This window comes from Leucoraja erinacea, chromosome 11, assembly GCF_028641065.1.
Source record: "Leucoraja erinacea ecotype New England chromosome 11, Leri_hhj_1, whole genome shotgun sequence".
NCBI lineage: Eukaryota > Metazoa > Chordata > Chondrichthyes > Rajiformes > Rajidae > Leucoraja > Leucoraja erinaceus.
In genome coordinates this window covers 7,459,510-7,480,701 of record NC_073387.1, presented here as the reverse complement: position 1 = coordinate 7,480,701, position 21,192 = coordinate 7,459,510, and the positions used below count along the sequence as shown (strand labels likewise).

The following is a 21,192-nucleotide window of genomic DNA, read 5'->3' as shown; positions in this document are numbered from 1 at the left end:
ACCCCGGCAACTCTACCCCTGGCTGCGAGGCGCTCCAAATCCACCGCCGCCCGCGGCCGGACGCCCGCAGCCCCAGCTCCGCGAATGTTGGGAGTCGGCAGCGTCGCAGCGCTGGGATACCAGCGGGGAGCGGGCAATGCCTTACCGGGTCACCGTGCGGTAAGCTCCGGAGCGCTGTGGCCGCCGACTCCCAACATTCGCGGAGCTGGCGCTGCGGGCGTCTGGCCGTGGGCGGCGCTGGATTTAGAGCGCTTCGCAGCCAGGGGTAGAGTTGCCAGGGTCGGAGCTACAACCGGCGCCGCCCGCGGCCGGACGGAGCTCCCAGCTCTGCGATGTTGGGAGTCGCAGACCAGGTAGGGGACTAAGAATTAAAGTTTCCCCCTTCACACCCCACCACCACCCCATAAAATCCCTCCAAACTAACTGACTAACATTTATGCAATGATTTACAATGATTCCCCGGGGAGGAGGCAGCCGCTCCAGACTTTTCAAGCCGCCCGCGCTACCTACCTAATCTACGCTAAAAATCTTCCATTCGGAAATCCGAAAATGTCCGAAATCCGACAAGTGTCTGGTTCCAAGGCTTTCGGATAAAAGGTTGTGCACCTGTATAAACACAATCATAAACACACACATATTCTTTCACATATTAAATATTGGAAGGAAACAACGTTCAGTAAAGTTAGTCCCTGGTGAGATAGGAGTTTACAGTCCGAATGGCCTCTGGGAAGAAACTCCTTCTCAACCTCTCCGTTCTCACAGCATGGCAACAGAGGGGTTTGCCTGACCGTAGCAGCTGGAACAGTCCGTTGCAGGGGTGGAAGGGGTCTCCCATGATTTTATTGGCTTTGGAATTGCACCTCCTGGTGTTTAGTTCCTGCAGGGGAGCGAGTGAAGTTCCCATAGTGCATTCGGCCGAATGCACTACTCTCTGCAGAGCCTTCTTGTCCTGGGCAGCGCAATTCCCAAACCAGATGGTAATATTTCCGGACAAGATGCTTTCCACAGCCGCTGCGTAGAAGCACTGGAGGATCCTCGGAAACACTCTGAATTTCCTCAATTGCCTGAGGTCGTAAAGGCGCTGCCTTGCCTTACTCACGAGTGCTGCAACGTGAAATGTCCATGTCATATCCTCAGAAATGTGGACTCCCAGATATTTAAAATAGTTCACCCTATCCACAGTATCCCCGTTTATCCTCAATGGAGTGTACGTCCTCGGATGATGTGCCCTCCTAAAGTCCACGATCAGCTCCTTAGTTTTTTTGATGTTCAAGAGGAGGCTGTTGTCATGGTACCAGAGTGCTAGATCAGCCACCTCCTCCCGGTAGGCCTTCTCATCGTTGTGTGAGATCAGGCCCACCAATCAGGCCCAAGTAAGCTCTAAACCACAATAGACTATTATTGTTATTATTCAACTATTATTGGTGTTGTGTGTGTGTGTTTGGGTTTTTGTGTGTGTGTGTGTGTGTGTGTGTGCGTGTGTGTGTGTGTGCGTGTGTGCGTGTGTGTGTGTCTATATTACTAAAAGTCTGATCTTGACTGCTTTTGGCTCGCTGTGCTGCTATTTCCGAGAGAACGGCGCAACCTACGACCGTCATCTTTGGCCACTTCGCTCAGAGCCCCTCCCTGCCTTCCGGGACTGGAGGATTTTTCCCATCGATGAAAAATCAGAGAGATATTAATGTTTTAAAATAATTTGCCATTCTCCCTGCTGCCCCTGCTGGAGGGAGGGGGAGGGACTATAAAACCAGGAAGTGGTGTGTCTCACTCAGTCTCTGTAAGATGGAGGAACTCAGAGGGTCATGTCTCTCTGAGCTCTGAATAACACTGAACACATGTCTACTCAACTGTGAGTGCCCTTAATGTGGTTTGAAAATGAAAATATGGTTGGTTTGAAGTAAAAATGCATTACAAATGGTTGTTTGGGTTGAAGTAAAAATGCACTGCAAATAGTTGTTTGGGTTGAAGTAATTGGTGGAGAGGTGGAATTGGTGGAGAGGTGGAATATTGCGTCAGGGGACCAGCCCTCCCGTGTCAACATGGGACCCAACGGGTCTCACTTAGTCTAGTATACATATATATATGTGTGTGTGTGTGTATGTGTGTTTATTTGTGAGTATGTGTATATATACACACACTGAACTTTCTTTCTTGTTTATTATATTGTTTAAAGTGTACTATGTTTACATATTCTGTTGTGCTGCTCCAAGTAAGAATTTCATTGTTCTATCTGGGACATATGACAATAAAACAGTCTTGAGTCTTGATCCAAAATTGGGATTGAACTCAAGTCACTGAAGCTGTGAGGTAACTATTTTAGTTTAGTAGTTTAGTTTATTGTCACGTGTACCGAGGTACAAAATGAAAGGCTTTTGTTGCGTGCCACCCAGTCAGTGAAAAGACAATACATGATTACAATCAAGCCATCACTCAACACTTACAGCACCACCTGTGGCCACACATGACATTTCAACTGAGTTTTCATAATTTTGATATAATCTAGATTATAGAGGTGGGTGCTCCATCCATTACTGGAAAATTGGTGTTCAACCTGCACATGAATATTTGGGCAGCATGGATTCTTGGACTAAATGGCATGAATTTTGAATGTTGAAGTCTCTCTGATTTATCCAGTGATATTATGAAGACCAGTCTATCAGGAGTATGAATTGGATGAGGGATGTACATTGATTTTAAAATTTAATGCAGCATATTATAATCTTTCAGCTACTATTTCCGGTTAAAGCTGTCTCTTTTCCTTTCTCTGTTTTGTTACAATGATTTGTAATTGGAAGTGACGTATGTTGTTGTCAAGATTGACAACATAAATGGTATACAGAGTCATCGAGTCATTGAGACATACAGCATATAAACAGGCCTTTTGGCCAACCAAAATGCCCATCTGAGCTAGTCCCCCATGTGTCTGCGTTTGGCCCATGTTCCTCCAAACCTTTCCTAGCCGTACATCTTCATCTCCCTGTTATGAAATATTAATTTATAGTGATAGAATCATACAACACAGAAACAGGGCCTCAGCTCACCGAGTATGTCTTGACCATCTAGTACCCAGTTACACCAATCCTATTGTATTCTTCACACATTCTCATTATTCTAAACCCAGATTTAACCACTCACCTGCACACTAGAGGGCAATATATAGCACATTGGCCAGTTAATCTATCAAACAGGACTTATTTGGGAGGAAGACAGAGTGCTCGGTGGAAACCCACGCAGAGAGAGGGGACTATGTAAACTTCACAGGGTCTGCACCCAAGGTCAGGATCGAACCCGAGTTGCAGGAGATGTGAGGCAGCAGCTCTGCCAGCTGCACCATTCCACCACCCATTAGTTCTACACCATAGACCATGAACTGCCTCTTGATCTCTTTATCATTCATTGCCCACGTAACGTTACTGCCTACGTCACCATGCGTGCATAATGCACGCCATGCATGCATCACACGTCGTGCGTCATAACGTGTAAATGATGTCGCACAAATGACGCGCAAATGACGCCCAAAGTGGGACAGGCCCCAGATCAAAATACAAGGCATTATAATCCAACTTCAATTGCCTGGGGATGTAGCTCAGTGGTAGAGCGCACGCTTCGCATGTGTGAGGTCCCGGGTTCAATCCCCGGCATCTCCAGCATTGCTTTGCTTTTGGCAGCATAGTGGCACGGTGGCATGGAGTCACAGTGAGAGAGAGAGAAAGAGAGAGAGAGAGAGAGAGAAGCATGGAGTCTTGGACTAAATGGCATGAATTTTAAAATCTTTGGGCAGCATGGATTCTTGGACTAAATGGCATGAATTTTAAATCTTGAAGTCTCTCTGATTTATCCAGTGACATTATGAAGCCCAGTCTACCAGGAGTATGAATTGGATGAGGGAGCATATTATAATCTTTGAGTAGCTGCTATTTCCAGTTAAAGCTGTCTCTTTTCCTTTCTCAGTTTCGTAACAATGATTTGTAATTGGAAGTGACGTACAGTTCATTGAGAAAGTATTCAGACCCCTTCACTTTTTCCACATTTTTGTACATTACAGCCTTATTCTAAAATTGATTACAGTCATTTTGTTAATCATCAAACTACGCACAATACCTCACAATATAAAAGCGAAAGCAGGTTCAAATACGGACCTCCCCCACTACAAGCTCCTGCCCTGGTGTGACCTTTCAAGCATTTACAAGGTGATTATATTTCCCATCCTCACTGCCAAGGGTACTCTGAAGCTTTGTTCATAGTAGACAGATTCTCCCGATGGGTGAAAGCCATCCCATCTAGATAAGCTACAGCCTCACGCACTGCTAAAGTGTTGTATAAAGCCAACAGTGCATTCAGAAAGTATTCAGAACCCTTCACTTTTTACACATATTGTTACATTACAGCCTTATTCTAAAATGGATTATATTTCTTCTTTTGTTACCATCAATCTACACACAATACTACAAACAGGTGTTTAGAAATTTTTGCAAAGTAATTAAAAAGAAATAACTGAAATATCCCATTTACATAAGTATTCAGACCCTTTGCTGTGACTCTCAAAATTGAGCTTTGGTGCATCATGTTTCCATTGATTATCCTTGAGATGTTTCTACAACTTGATTGGAGTCAACAAGCAGTAAATTAAATTGATTGTACATGATTTGGAAAGGCACACACCTGTCTATATATGGTCCCACAGTTGACAGTGCATGCCAGAGCAAAAACCAAGCCATGAAGACGAAGGGAATGTCTGTAGACCTCCGAGACAGGATTGTGTTGAGACACAGATCTGTGGAAGGGTATAAAACATTTTTTGCAGCATTGCAGGTCCCGAAGAGCACAGTGGCCTCCGTCATTCTTAAATAGAAGAACTTTGAAACCATCAGGACTCTTCATAGAGCTGGCCGCCTGGCCAAAATGAGCAATTAGGGGAGAAGGACCTTGGTCAGGGAGGTGACCAAGAACCCGATGGTCACTCTGACAGAGCTCCAGAGTTCCTCTGTGGAGATGGGAGAAACTTCCAGAAGGACAACTATATCTGCAGCACTCCACCAATCAGGCCTTTATTGTAGAGTGGCCAGATGGAAGCCACACCTCAGTAAAAGGCACATGACAGCCCGCTTGGAGTTTGCCAAAAGGCACCTAAACAAGATTCCCTGGCCAGATGAAACCAAGATTGAACTCTTTGGCCTGAATGCCAAGTGTCACGTCTGGAGGAAACCAGGCACCGCTCAACACCTGGCCAATACCATACCTACGGTGAAGCATGGTGGTGGCAGCATCATGCTGTGGGGATGTTTTTCAGCGGCAGGAACTGGGAGACTAGTCAGGGTTGAGGGAAAGATGAACGGAGCAAAGTACAGAAAGATCCTTGATGAAAACCTGCTCCAGAGCGTTCAGGACCTCAGACTGGGGCAGAGGTTCACCTTCCAACAGGACAACGACCCAAAGCTCACAGCCAAGACAACGCAGGAGTGGCTTTGTGACAAGTCTGTGAATGTCCTTAAGTGGCCCCGCCAGAGCCCGGACTTAAACCCGATCGAATATCTCTGGAGGGACCTGAAAATAGCTGTGCATCAATCAACACTCCCCATCCAACCTGACAGAGCTTGAGAGGATCTGCAGAGAAGAATGAGAGAAATTATCCAAACACAGGTGTGCCAAACTTGTAGCGTCATACCCAAGAAAACTTGAGGCTGTAATCTCTGCCAAAGGTGCCTCAATAAAGTACTGAGTAAAGGGTCTGAATACTTATGTAAATGTGATATTACAGTTATTTATTTTTAATTATTTTGCAAACATTTCTAAACGCCTGTTTTCACTTTTTTCTATTGTGGGCTATTGTGTGTAGATTGCTGATAAAAAAAAAATAATTTAATCAATTTTAGAATAAGGCTGTAATGTAACTAAATGTGGAAAAAGTGAAGGGGTCTGAATACTTTCTCAATGCACTGTATGTTGTTGTCAAGAGTTATTGCAAAGATTGACAACATAAATGGTATACAGAGTTGTTGAGTCATTGAGACATACAGCATATAAACAGGCCCTTTGGCCAACCAAAATGCCCATCTGAGCTAGTCCCCCATGTGTCTACATTTGGCCCATGTCCCTCCAAACATTTCCTAGCCATACTTCAACCATACCTCCCTGTTATGAAATATGAATTTATAGTTATAGAATCCTACAACACAGAAACAGGCCTCAGCTCACCGAGTATGTGTTGACCATCTATTACCCAGTTACACCAATCCTATTTTATTCTTCACGTATTCTCATTAACTAAACCAGATTTAACCACTCACCTACACACTAAGAGGGCATTATACAGTACATTGGCTAGTTGTATAGGGCTCTGGTAAGACCACATCTGGAGTATTGTGTACAGTTTCGGTCTCCTAATTTGAGGAAGGACATCCTTGTGATTGAGGCAGTGCAGCGTAGGTTCACGAGATTGATCCCTGGGATGGCGGGACTGTCATATGATGATATATTGAAAAGACTAGGCTTGTATTCACTGAAGTATAGAAGGTGAGGGGGAATCTTATAGAAACATATGCAATTATAAAAGGACTGGACAAGCTAGATGCAGGAAAATGTTCCCAATGTTGGGCAAGTCCAGAACCAGGGGCCACAGTCTTAGAAAAAAGTGGAGGCCATTTAAGACTGAGGTGAGATTTTTTTTTTCACCCAGAGGGTTGTGAATTTGTGGAATTCCCTGCCACAGAGAGCAGTGGAGGCCAAATCACTCACTAGATGGATTGAAGAGAGAGTTAGATAGAGCTCTAGGGGCTAGATGAATCAAGGGATATGGTGAGAAGGCAGGCACCAATTATTGATTGGGGACGATTAGCCATGATCACAATGAATGGTGGTGCTGGCTCGAAGGGCCGAATGGCCTCCTCCTGCACCTATTTTCTATGTTTCTATGTTAATCTATCAAACAGGACATATTTGGGAGGAAAACAGTGTGCCCGGAGGAAACCCACGCAGAGAGAGGGGAACTGTGTAAACTTCACAGGGCCTGCACCCAAGGTCAGGATCGAACCCGGTTGCTGGAGATGTGAGGCAGCAGCTCCGCCAGCTGCACCATTCCACCACCCATTGGTTCTATACCATAGACCATGAACTGCCTCCTGATCTCTTTATCACTCATTCCCCACATCCAACAAAAATCTATTCATCTCAGTCCTGCAAGTTCCAATTGTTCCCGCTTTCTGTTGCACTAGGAAAAATCACATCATTTGTTCTATGGGCAACCCAGGTTTAATCTTAGAAATCAACCTAATTTAGAAACCTTGATCAGATCAAAATACAAGGCATATAATCCAACTTCAAGTGCCTGGGGATGTAGCTCAGTGGTAGAGCGCACGCTTCGCATGTGTGAGGTCCCGGGTTCAATCCCCGGCATCTCCAGCATTGCTTTTACTTTGGCAGCACGGTGGCATGGTGGCACGGTGGCACGGTGGCACGGTGGCACGGTGGGGGAGAGAGAAAGAGGGAGAGTCATTACAAATGTGAAAACTCAAAGCTAAGTATCCATGAGGCACTGTGGACCAAAAACACCAGCTGAAATGTGATCCTACCACCATCTGTAACCGTGTACTCTGGCATGTCCCTCACTCTGCCATTACTGTGGAGCCAGGGATCAACCAGTGAGGAGTTCAGGAGGATATGCTGGCAAGAGCATCAGGTATATCTACAGATGAGATATCAAACATGTTGATAAAGAACAAAAGCAATGTGCAATAGACCATGTGTTTAAGAAGGAACTGCAGATGCGGGAAAATCGAAGGTACACAAAAAGGTCAGGTAGATTCTTGTGGACCGAGCGGAGGTGTTCGGCAAAATGATCGCCCAGCCTCTGCTTAATCTCACCGATGTAGATCAGCCGACATCTAGAGCAGCGGATGCAATAGATGAGGTTGGAGGAGATACAGGTGAACCTCTGTCGCACTTGGAACGACTGCTTGGGTCCTTAAATGGAGTCGAAGGGGGAGGTAAAGGGACAAGTGTTGCATCTCTTGCGGTTGCAATGGAAAGTGCCCGGGGAGGGGGTGGTACGGGAGGGAAGGGAAGAATTGACAAGGGAGTTACGGAGGGAGCGGTCTTTGCGGAAGGCAGACATGGGGGGAGATGGGAAGATGTGGCGAGTGGTGGGGTCATGTTGGAGGTGGCGAAACTGATGGAGGATTACTTGTTGTATGTGATGGCTGGTGGGGTGAAAGGCAAGGACTAGGGGGATTCTGCCTTTGTTGCAAGTGGAGGGATGGGGAGAGAGAGCAGTGTTGCGGGGTATGGAAGAGACCCTGGTGCGTGCCTCATCTATGGTGGAGGAGGGGAACCCCCGTTCCCTGAAGAATTAGGACATTTCAGATGCCCTGATGTTGAACCCCTCATCCTGGGAGCAGATGTGGCGTAGACGGAGGAATTGGGAGTAGGGGATGGAGTCCTTACAGGAAGCAGGGTGGGAAGAAGGGTTTCGGCCCAAAGCGTTGCCTATTTCCTTCGCTCCATAGATGCGTACAGTTTTGGTCTCCAAATCTGAGGAAGGACATTCTTGCCATAGAGAGTGCAGAGAAAGTTCACCAGACTGATTCCTGGGATGTCAGGACTGTCTTATGAAGAAAGACTGGATAAACTTGGTTTATACTCTCTAGAATTTAGGAGACCGAGAGGGGATCTTATAGAAACTTGCAAAATTCTTAAGGGGTTGGACAGGCTAGATGCAGGAAGATTGCTCCCGATGTTGGGGAAGTCCAGGACAAGGGGTCACAGCTTAAGGATAAGGGGGAAATCCTTTAAAACTGAGATGAGAAGAACTTTTTTCACACAGAGAGTGGTGAATCTCTGGAATTATCTGCCACAGAGGGTAGTTCTCCAGTTCATTTTATATTTAAGTACCCTTGTGGCAAGGGACCATGCTATGGAGAGAAGGCAGGTACATACATCTGACAACCAAGATTAAACAACACAGCAGGTGCACTTACTACCATAAGTGTTTGCAGATGTTGGTGGACAATTATACACCTAACAGGAAGAACATGCCCATCTTGCATCTCAGTGCAGATAATAAGGCTAATGCATTAAAGCATTTCGGACAGAAATGCCAAGTGGGTGATCCCCTTCTGCTCCCTCTTGAGTTCCCCACAAAGACGGGGGACTGGTTGTTAAGTAATTCTTTGTGGACAGAGTAGAATGATTCTGTGAAGGTGTCACCATTGCAGTTCACCTACCGGTACAACAGGTTCATGGCTGATGCCTCCACCCTGGTCCTACACTCATCCCTGGAACACCTGGATAAGAAGAACACCTATGTCAGATTACTTCTCATCGACTCTAGCTCTGCTTTCAATACCATTATCCCACCCAACCTCATCTTCAAGCTCATGTTGAAACTCATGGAACTTGGTGTCAACACTCCCCTCTGCAACAGGATATTCGACTTCCTGACCAACAGGCCACAATGAGTCAGGATAGGGGACAAATCCTCCTCTATGATAATTCTCAACACTGGTGCCCGATAAGGATGCGTTCTTAGTCACCTACTACACTCCATATACACTCATGACTGCAGCCAAATACCAATCTAACTCAATCTGCAAGCTCCCAGACGACATCACTCTAGTGGGCTGGATATCAAATAATGAGTTCAAGTTTAAGTTCACATTTGTCGTCACATGCACCAATTGTACAGTGATATTTGAGTTACCGTACAGCCATACAAACAAATAGGACACAATCCATGATTGAGTTTAACATTAACATCCACCGCAGCGGAATCAACGTTTCCCACTGTGATGGAAGGCAATAACGTTCAGTCACTCTTCCTCTTTGTTCACCCGTGGTCGGGACCTTTGAACCTCCCGCAGTCGCTGCTACGGACGGCCCGATGTTTAGGCCTTCTCGCCGGGATGATCTGAACTCCGTCGTCGGAGTGGAGGAACACACTTGCGACTTGTGGTTTCCGAATCGGCCGCTTCTTACCGGAGACCGCGGCTTCCGAAGACCACAGGCGGAGCTCCAACACTGGCGATCCCCAGGAAAAGATCCCAGGCCTCCACGATGTTATAGTCAGCGCCGCACCTGCGGCTAGAAGCTCCGCAAACCACAGCGCCATGGTGTTAAAGTTAGCAGGTTCAACACTCAGAGTTGATCCCCAGCAAGGCATCATCCCACTCTGCCATGTTAAGTCAGTGTTGCGCCATTGCTGAAGCTCTGGCCTGTCTCCGGTAGGAAAGGCCGCGCCAATCCAGTTGATAGGCTGAGAGGTGGGGGCGAAGATGCGACACGGAGAAAAGACGCATCTCCATCCAGGTAAGTGACTGGGAAATGGCTTCCCCCTATTCCCCCTCATCACCCCCACATAAGATGCACTAAAAACATCTGATGAGACAGAGTACAGAAAAGAGATTGAGAACCTTGTAACTTGATGCCAAGACAACAATGTTCCATTCAATAGCAGCAAAACAAAGGAGATTGTAATTGTTTGCAGGAAGTAAAGCAGTTCACCCAGTATACATCGATAGCACAGACGTAGAGATGGTCAAAAGCTTCAAAATCCGAGGAATATTTATCACTGGTAATTTGTTCTGGACCAGCCACATCGAAGTTGTGGCTAAGAGAGCACATCAACCCCTCTCCTTCCTTGAACCCAAAAACCCTCACCAACTTCTACAGATGTGCCGTGGAAAACGTTTTAAGTAAGTAAGTAAGTTTATTGGCCAAGTATTCACATACAAGGAATTTGCCTTGGTGCTCCGCCCACATACAGTGACAGTTAAGAATGACTCAGAAAACACTAAACATTAGTAATAATAAAACGTTAATGATAAAACACCATTGATCAAGCATGTGAACCAACAAAATACCAGATCAAAGGAAGGCTACAGATTTTTGGCTGTTGAGTAGAGCAACTACTCGTGGATAAAAACTGTTTTTATGTCTGGCTGTGACAGCTTTGACAATCCGGAGTCGCCTTCCAGAGGGAAGTGATTCAAAGGCTTTGTGGCCAGGGTGAGAGGGATCAGAGATGATCTTGCCCGCTCGCTTCCTGGCAAGATCATCTTCCTTGCCCGCTCGCTTCCTTTATCAGGGTCATAACTTGGTTTGGGAACAGCTCCATACAAGACTGTAGGAAATTGCAGTTGTGGACATGGCCCAGACCAATATGCAAATCAACCTCCCTTCCATTGACTCTATCTGAACTTCACAATGCCTTGGCAAAGTTGGCAGCATAATCAGACTTACTCTGGTCACTCCCTCTTCTCCCCTCTCCCATCTCCCATCAGACAAGAGGTACAGAAGTTTGAAAATGCTACCTTCTGATTCATGGATGGTTTCTTCCCAGATGTTAAAATAAAGGATGTTCTTTTAGGACTAATTCTTTGCCACAGAAGGTTGTTGAGACCAAGTCAGTGGATATTTTAAGGCAGAGAAAGATAGATTTTTGATTAGTGCAGGCATTAGAGGTATGGGGAGAAGGCTGGAGAATGAGGTTAGGAGGAACAGATAGATCAGCCACGATTGAATGGCGGAGTAGACTCGATGGGTCCTATCACTTATGACCCATTGTCGGGAGTGAACCTGGGTCTCTGGCACTGTGAGGCAACGGCTCTACTGCTGCACCACCATGACACCCTCAGGTAAGAAATAATGAGATTGAAAAACTCATCATTACTGAGGGAAATAACTGTTTGACACCTTCTCACTACCAATTCACTATTTTACTATTTGAAACTTACCAAATAGTGAAAGTCTTGGATAGAGTAGATGTGGAGAGGATGTTTCCACTAGTGGGAGAGTATACAACTAGAGTATACGACTCAGAATTAAAGGACATTCCTTTAAATGGGGGATATAAGAATTAATTTCTTTAGGCAGAGGGTGGAATTATTTGCCACAGAGAGCTGTGGAGGCTAAGTCATGGATATTTTTAAAGCAGAGATAGATTGATTCTTGATTAGTACGGGTGTCTGGGGTTATGGGGAGAAGGCAGGAGAATTGGGTTAAATGGGAGAGGTGGATCAGCCATGATTGAATGGTGGAGTAGACTTGATGGGCTGAATGTCTTTGTTCTGCTTCTATCACTTATGACCTTATGACTTTATGTTATCAGGCAATTAAACATTCCTCTCATGCTCTAGACCTCCCAACTACATAACTGGAGACCTTTAAACTATCTTTAATTGGACTTTATCAGTCTTTATCTTCCATTACATTTTGTACATTTTTACCTTTATCTGTGCACTGTGGACAACGTGATTGGATTCATGTTTAGCCTTTTCTTTGACTGGATTACATGAAAACAAAAGCTTTCCACTGTACTTCGGTACACGTGACAATAATAAACTAAACTAAACTAAATAAAATTAAATGTAGTTTCTCTTGAGAACAGATAGTGAGCATTAAATTCGATACACTAGATTAAAAGAGGTTACATTTGGACTCCAATTACTCTTCCCTCTGTAACCAAGAAGATTACAGTTTTCTAACTTATCCAGGTCTGGTGAAGAGTTAACTCTTTCTCTCCCACAATCTTACCAGCTGTGGATTTCCAGCATTTTTGTATTTGATATTTCTTTACATTTTAATACAGGGTGATCTCTGGTTGGCGTGGAATCGGTGGGGTAAGAGGCCTGGTTCCGCGCTGTATCTCTGAAATCTAAAGTAAAGTCTATTAGATGAGAGGTCTAGAACTAAAACGTGACAACAAGGTTTTAACAGTCCAGCTCAGTTTCAGGCTGTTAGGAAAATATTGGAGCATCTGTTAGAAAGAAGAGTTTATGATAAGTCCAGAGAACCATGTTTTTGGTCTTTTAAACTTGTATTGAACTATAATTGAACTAAACTTTAATTGAATGTCTTTCAGTTGAGTGCGGACTGGTAATTTGGAACTGATCAAGAGAGATGATGATCAGGTAAAGCTCGGTGGCATTCCCAAATTTGCAAAAAACTTATGCTGCTATGAGGTGATGTTGCAAGAACCGGCATTTGGCAGATAAATGCAAGGGAGCAAGAAGTGATGATGTGGATATGGAAAGTGATTGTTTGTTGACTATTGGCTGTAGATGGATAGATATGAGTAGAACTCTGCAAAGACTGCAGATCTGTAATACAGGACACATCCCATGGGAATTTATCCATGCCTTTGATCAGAGCTGTTTGATGGTGTGAAATATGTTCAATTTTCGAAGTGGAGTTACAAGTGGGCAAAGACTTTGGAAAGTAAAATATATTTAAAGCATTTGGAGAGGATAAAGAGATTGAAAGGAAACCAGTAACGATAAAAAGCTAAAAGGTCATTTTTCTGGGGAGAGAGTTGATGATAGCAGGCTTTGAGTGGAGGATGATTTATTAATAATATCAGACGACAGGAAGGGGAGTTGGTCAGGTGGTGATTTAATGGGCATAGTGTAATTGTAGTGTTCCTGTGGCGGTGCGATTCACGTTGCTGCGGCCCCTACTGCCTGTCTGTCTTTTTAATTTTTTTGTCCAGTTAAATGTAGTTGTTCCTGTTTTTTAATACTGTTTTTAACTGTGTATATGTGGGGGGGGGGGGGGGACATTATAAAATCTCTTCCCTGCACGGGAGACCCGACCTTTTCACTGTCGGGTCTCCGTTGTCGTTGCGCCTAGCACCGCGGAGCGGCCTCCAGCCGGAATGACCTGTCCAGTCGCGGAGCTGCGGGCTTCCCATCGTGGGGCTGGCCGGCCTCGGAGTGTGGGGAGTTGTGGTAGCTTGCTCCTGCGGCCCGACTCAAGAGCTCGGAAGGTCCAGCTGCAGACCTGTGGACTGAGACATCGGGAGCTCGCGGTTCCGGGTGGAGACCGCTTTCCGGAGCTCCCTCAACACAACTTCTCCTGGCCGTGTCGTGGGATTGGGACGAACCGGAGCGGGGCCGTACATCGCCCAGCGTGGCTTTAGTGGCCGCGGGACATTCCAACGCCCGCCTGGGGCTTCAGCATCGGGAGAAAAATGGTGCAGGGGAGAGAAAATACTTTGCCTTCCATCACAGTGAGGAGGAGATTCACTGTGATGGATGTTTGTGTGAATTGAATTGTTTATATGTCTTGTAGGAATTGTCTTTGTTTGTATGGCTGTGTTAACGGAGTTTCGTTTTAGCCTCACTGAGGTTCAAATGTCATGTAATAAATATTGTATTGTTATTGTATTGTATTATGCTCCTAAATCTTACCCCATTAGTCTAGTTCAGTAAAACACTGAGTCAATCACTGGATCAACTAACTCTTTATTCTCACTCACAAACAAACTTCCTATGCAATACCAAACCAACACCGCGGGTCCGATCCTTGTCTCTGCTCGTCCACGCCCTTCAGCCTCGTGCGAATAGACACCTCCAGACAGTCAACCTAGTCCCGAGTGCACTTCCAGATGATCGACCTTGATCCTTGTGGTGTCTCCTCTTTTATACTGTATCGGATCCGTGGCCCGAAAATACAAGGGGGGAGGGCCAAAGAAAGAATGTAGGCGGAGACAGTGGGACTAGTGGGAGAACTGTGAAGGGAGCGAATCACAAATAAAAGTCATATAATACATTTATTGACAGTTCCCTAACCCAATCACAAAGTATCCCATTACATTGTTTCCTCCATTGCCAGAGTGAACAACACCGGAAATTGGAGGAACAGCACCTCATATTCCGCCTGGGTAGCTTGCGTCCTGATGGCATTAACGTTGAATTCTCCCAATTTTGCTAGCCCTTGCTGTCTCCTGCCCTTCCTTAACCCTCGAGCTGTCTCCTCCCATCCCCCCGCCCTCGAGCTCCTCCTCCTCCCCTTTTTCCTTCCTTCTTCCCCCCCCCCCACCCCCCCCCATCAGTCTGAAGAAGGGTTTTGGTCCGAAACATCACCTATTTCCTTCGCTCCATAGATGCTGCTGCACCCGCTGAGTTTCTCCAGCAATTTTGTGTACATTGTTTCTACAGTTGGAAGACAGTTCACCAAAGTAAAGAAACATTTCCCCAAGTAGTATAAACAATTTGAATAAGGCTCCATACTTTGATCAATCTCAAGATAACAGCACAAAGACTCTGCAAAATAATTAACAATACTTTTACAACACCCCATTCGATAACCAATCCTGATCATGCATTTGCAACCCATCTCAGCTCTTTCTGCAAAACCCTCATACATATTAACAATAGAGGGGGCATCTGGACATCACCCAACATGGCTTTGCAGCTTTTCACAGAAAAATGACAAGCAGGCTTTGCAAATGCAGAGATCCTCCATTTTGTGACACATTTATTTGGCCAATATTATCAATAGGACCAAGAAAGCTGCAGGTGAGGCATCTGATGAGGATGAATTAGTTGGCATGCAAGCTGGTGGGAAGGAAATTCAAACCTCAGGTTAGGAGAGCAATTAAATGGTTCACCCAGTCAGTTAAAGAAGGAGGGAAGTGGCAGATGTGGTATACAGGTGGTTTCAATCTTGGTACCAAACAAACCCATGACCTAACTCTCTTGCATTTGTTATTGGAGATGGTAGGAAGAGAGAGTTAAGTAGATGGTTTCTAGTAGAGAAACAAATCCAGAGGATATGTTTAAGAAAGAACTGCAGATGCTGGTAAAATAGAAGGTAGACACAAAATGCAGGAAAAACTCAGCGGGTGAGGCGGCATCTATGGAGAGAAGGAATTGGCGATGTTTCATGTCGAGACGCTTCTTCAGACTGATGTCAGGGGAGAGGGTAAGATAAAGAGAGAATGTAGGTGGAGACAGTGGAACTAGTGGGAGAACTGGGAAGGGGGAGGGAATAATTTCAGGTAGCCCTTGCCTTCTCTCTTTATATACTTCCCAGTTCTCCCACTAGTCCCACTGTCTCCGCCTACATTCTTTCTTTGTCCTACCCCCTCCCCTGACATTAGTCTGAAGAAGGCTCACCAAATCAAGATGATGACTTGGCAGTCCAGGAAGATCCTTGCATTACAATTATTTTACTTTGTGTAGACAACATTTTTTGCAATTTTGTTTTATGTGCAAATGAGTTGATGAATGGTTGACGAATTACCAACCACATCTATTCAAGCCTAGGTACATTGAACTTAAATAAATGGCATTAAGAGAGCAGCCAAAGTAAGGGACCACCATGGTTATAATGGGAACTAACTAAAGACAAGGATTTGAAGACCAAGCGCAGGCTCGAGGATCATTTCGCTGAACACCTCCGCTCAATCCGCATAACTTTCCTGATCCCCCTGTTACTAAACACCGTAACTCCCCCTCCCATTCCTAAACTGACATTTCTATCCTGGGCCTCCTCCAGTGTCAGAGTGAGGCCCAGCGCAAATTGGAGGAACAGCACCTCATATTTCACTTGCGCAGCTTATATGCCAGCGGTGTGGACATTGACTTCTCTAACATCATGTAACTCTTGCTTTCCCTCGCTCTCCATCCTTCCCCTTCCCAGGCCTCTAACCAGTCTGACTGTCCCCAATTACATTTTAACCTTGTTTGTTTTGTTGTCACCTTCTCCTAGCTAACAATGATCGATTCTACATTTTCCTTGATCTGCATCCCTTTTGATGTCTTGTTTTTATACCTTACCCTTCCTTATCTCTGTGTCCCCCTCTCCCCTGATTCTCAGTCTGAAGAAGGGTCTCGACCCGAAATGTCCCATTCCTCTCCAGAGATGCTTCCTGTCCTGCTGAGTTAATCCGGCATTTTGTGTCTATCTTCGGTGTAAACCAGCATCTGCAGTTCCTTTCCGACCAAGGATTTGGCAGTTGTTCGGTAATCCAAGAGGCAATGCCTAAAATAGGCCAAAGTTCACACGACTGAGTTTTTGAAAATGCCGATGTAAGCACTTTGGAAGATACAATAGGAAGTAGAGACAGGAGGGAAATGCAATAATGCAAGAAAGTAATCAGAAACTTGCTGTGATTGAGACATTGTGCATCATGAGATCTTGTGGGACAGTAACGTCAAATGGTAACTAAGGGTGTAGTTTGGGGATTTTACATGTTTGGGGTGAATTCAAGAGGAAGAACTCAGAGAGCAGGGTCAAGGAAAGTGCGTTCACATCACGGCCCTGTTTTCACCAATCTTTCCACCACCATGCACAAGAAGCACAAGACAGACAACATTGTGTGGAGATGCCGAGAAGTGTGTCAGCTCTGGCTGAACAACTTGTTCAGATGGGAAGGGAATGGAGGTGGGAAGGGAATGCAGATGGGAAGGGAATGGAGGGTTATGGTCTGAGCGCAGGTATATGGGACTAGGGGAGATTATGTGTTCGGCACGGACTAGAAGGGTCGAGATGGCCTGTTTCCGTGCTGTAATTGTTATATGGTTATTATATGGTTATAACTTCTAATCTTGTGTGTGGACTCGATAACAAGAAGAACTCAGAGCAAAACCAACAGAGATGTAGGTTGAAAAGATTGAGAATGAGAAGAGAGTGGAGAGAGAGTGAGCTGTAAAAGAGTGTAGATATTTCTCAGAACATTCTTCCTGTTCTTGGGTTGGGGTTGGTGCTGGAGAACATTGACTTTAAATGAGCAACAGGGTAAGTAGAGAGATGCCTTAAGGAGGGAAATGTGGGCGCTGAATTGGGAAGGTAGTCAAAATGGGATCTTCACTCCATCATCTCATGACAAAATACTAATAACTCTCCTCTGCAGCCCTTCTAATATTAATCCTAATATGACTCCGAGGATGGGTACTGCAGGTGATATATATAGAGGTCGGTTTTATGAAGGTTTAGCATGACCTGTTAGCTTTTGAAATACATACCATTTTTGGAAATATACACAGATCCCCAAAAGACTTTTCAACTTCTGTCACCTTCAATAAAACATATATGTGCCTAGGTCAGTCTGCACCTGCACCATGCTATCTTCCAAAATTAATCATGACATTATCAGCAATAAATGTTACCTGTCACCTAACAGCCCTTTAAAACATTCTTTCTTCCTGATGTATTTTACTGCTCTCTTCACTGTATTTCTGAGTTTTATTTTATCTACAAACATTGAAATTTTGACCCAAGTTCGAATCACTGTTATGCACCAAAAGGAAATTTGCTGTCCTATACCTTTCATGCTGGAGTCAAGACATTAAACATTCTTTCACTCCATAAAATTCTCAACTTGCTGTTCACTCAGCAACTTTAATAGTAAGATTAAACGAGTACTTACCAGTACGAAGTTTGATCTGTATTTTATGAGGAGTTACGATGAGGGATTACGTGAAGAACCCACCCAGCGCGCAGGCGCGGCATACTTCCAAGCAGCGGTGTGGAATCACAGATAGACACTAGTTGAAGTAAAGATAGTAAAGACCAACGAGACATTAGTCCGAATTTGATCTATATAATGAGGGTGGGAGCGGAGGGCACGTAATCCCTCATCGTAACTCCTCATAAAATACAGATCAAACTTCGTACTGGTAAGTACTCGTTTAATCTTACTATTTTACTTCGGAGTCACGTGAGTGACTACGTGAAGACTTCAAAGGTCTGTGATTTCAAACCGTGTAACAGTTATATCACTCACTGCCGAAAGATCATCGAGGGAGGAAGTGGTATCTAAAGACCAACAAGTTTGTTTAGTTATAAAAGAAATGTTTATTAACTATAACAAAAAGTAGCTCCCATGGGCTTTAAATCATAACTTTGCGGTTTCTAAAATGCTATCCGCAAAGACGTCCTGTTCCATCAGCGGTTTCCTGTAGAATCGTTGGAATGTCGATTCCCTTGACCATCCCGCTGCTCTGAGGATGTGGTCTAGGGGAACCTGCATCCTATCCGCCGCTGAGGTGGACGCTGCCCTGGTTGAATGGGATTTAAAAACATTTGTGTTAATCCCTGCCATGTTGAGGACCTGTTTCAACCATCTGGATAATGTCTGGCTGGTAACCCGTCCAAAAGGCTTTCTGTGGCTAACCCATAAGGCTTTCTCTCCCCCTCTAAGCGTTTGGGTAGTGTCTAAATAATGATGAAGGTGGGTAACCACACACAGCCTAGGTTCTGGAGGGTAAGCCCGGAAGATCAACGGGGAGTTTGATGTACCTGGTCTACTTTGTTTTACCAACCCCGGCATGGTGAAAGTAATGGTATCTGGGGTGGTCACCATGTAGTTCAGATTTAGCTGATGGAGCGACTGAACCCTTTGAGCTGAGACAAGCGCCATGAGCATAAGGGTCTTATAAGTGGACTGTTCCAGGCTCAGGGATTCCACCGGAGGCCAACCTCGAAGGTGTGTCAGAACTACACTCACATCCCACATGTGGGTGTATCTAGGTGTAGGGGGTTTGGTGTTAAAGATCCCCTTAAGGAGTCTGATGACCAGAGGGTGGGATCCCACACTATGCTGTCCTATCGGCATGAGGTATGCGGACAGTGCGCTCCGAGCCGTATTGATGGCACTGTAGCTCATCTTGAGGTCATGGTGCAGGTGGGCCAGGAACTCCAGCACATCCGAGATCGAAGCCGTCTTGTAGGATGTCCCTGCGTCCAGACAGTACTGTTCCCATTTCCTGATGAAGGTCAGGTACTGTTTTTTGGTGGAAACTCGCAGAGATGCCGACATGGTGGTGATTGTTCTGTCTGATAACCCCAATCCCCGGTAAGGCCTGTTCAAAATCTGGAAACCAGGAGTTTCAATTTTTGGTGGCATGGATGGCTAATGCCAGTTACCGGGTGCGTCAATAATTGGGGGTGGCTATGAAGGACCATAGGTGTCTCTACCACCATGTCGTGGAACATTGGGAACCATGGTTGGGTAGGCCAGTCGGGCACGACCAGAATGCCAGTGGCTGAGTCAGCCTGAATTTTCTGGAGTACCCGACTGATGAGGCAGAAGGGAGGGAAAGCATAGAAAAAGAAATTTCCCCAATCCAGCGTGAAGGCATCTACCGCTGCTGCCTCTGGGTCTGGTTCCCAAGCCACATACATGGGTAGTTGGTGATTTAACCTAGACGCAAACAAATCTATATCTGGCGTACCATATTGCTTAACAATTTTAGCAAATAATTTTGGGTCCAACATCCATTCGATGTTGTCGTTGAATTTTCGTGACCTGGTGTCCGCCACTAAATTTAGCTTGCCTGGTAAATAGGCAGCTGATAGCCAAATATGTCTCTCGACACACCATTGCCAGATTATAGCAGTTAATTTGTCGCATGATACTGATTTTATGCCACCCATGTGCTGAATATAAGATACTGCCGTAGTGTTGTCGATCATAATCCTAACATGCACGTGCCGCATATCAGATGCATATGCTTTTAGCCCATAAAAGGCGGCGAGCATTTCCAAAAAGTTAATGCCCAGTGATTGTAGTAGCGATGCCTCTGAGTTAGTCCATCTGCCACCTGTGCTGTCTATGGAGTTAGTAGCTCCCCAGCCTAAAGCACTGGCATCCGTTGCAATGGTTATGTTAGGATTGGTTACGGCGATAGGACTGTGACTGTGCCAAATATTATCAACCCACCACTGAAGTTCTGATTTGGCTTCAGTGGGTAAATCCATTTTGCGATCATAATGCCCCCTATGAAGGCGTAATGCATGCGTCCTTGCTCTTTGTAGATTTTGATAATGCAAGGGCCCATGTTGGGCAGCCGGGAATGCTGCTACTATAGAGCCAATAACTCTGGCTACATGCCGTATTCTAGGTTGCGGTGTAGCTATTAAATGGTTACAAGCTTCAATGAGTGAAACTGTTTTGTCTCTGGGCAGAGTGACAGTCATGTGAATCGTGTCAATAGTGAAGCCTAGGTAATCCATGTTAGTAGTAGGCTCCAATATTGATTGGCTAACACTCCTCCCCCACAGGAACCAGACCCACCTACCTCCATGTTTACTTGTGGGGTCGTTTTCGGTGGGTCTGGCCCAAGGTTGTCCGTGTTGGTGCTGCGGTGGGGCGGGCGCATCTTCCCACGGCTCCGCCCTGGGCCCCGCTCTAAAAAAGAGCTCTGGGGGTAGTGGGAGGCGGTCACCAGGCTTTCACCAGCTCGGTATCTGCTGGCGGCTGCCGAGGCGTGCGGCCAACTGGGTGTCTTCACCCTGCTCGGTCCTGGCCCTGCCCTCATGAGGCCTACTGGTTTTGCCGCCTCTTCCAACTCCTTCAGCCTTTTGGCCAGATCCGCACCAAATAGCAGCGCCTCTCGTTCGGGCGCTGGAGCTTTACAGAGGCCGGCATATGTTGGGTTGAGGGCCGGCCTGATGTTGTCCCGCCGTAGGCTA

At 45.6% G+C, this 21,192-nt stretch overlaps 2 non-coding genes across 2 annotated transcripts; both read left to right on the top strand.

Moving 5' to 3' along the window:
• The first annotated feature begins 3,575 nt into the window (after positions 1-3,575).
• Positions 3,576-3,647, top strand: trnaa-cgc (transfer RNA alanine (anticodon CGC)). Its single transcript has one exon. It is a non-coding gene; the product is annotated as a tRNA-Ala (tRNA).
• Positions 3,648-7,326: 3,679 nt separating this feature from the next.
• Positions 7,327-7,398, top strand: trnaa-cgc (transfer RNA alanine (anticodon CGC)). Its single transcript has one exon. It is a non-coding gene; the product is annotated as a tRNA-Ala (tRNA).
• The last annotated feature ends 13,794 nt before the right edge of the window (positions 7,399-21,192 follow it).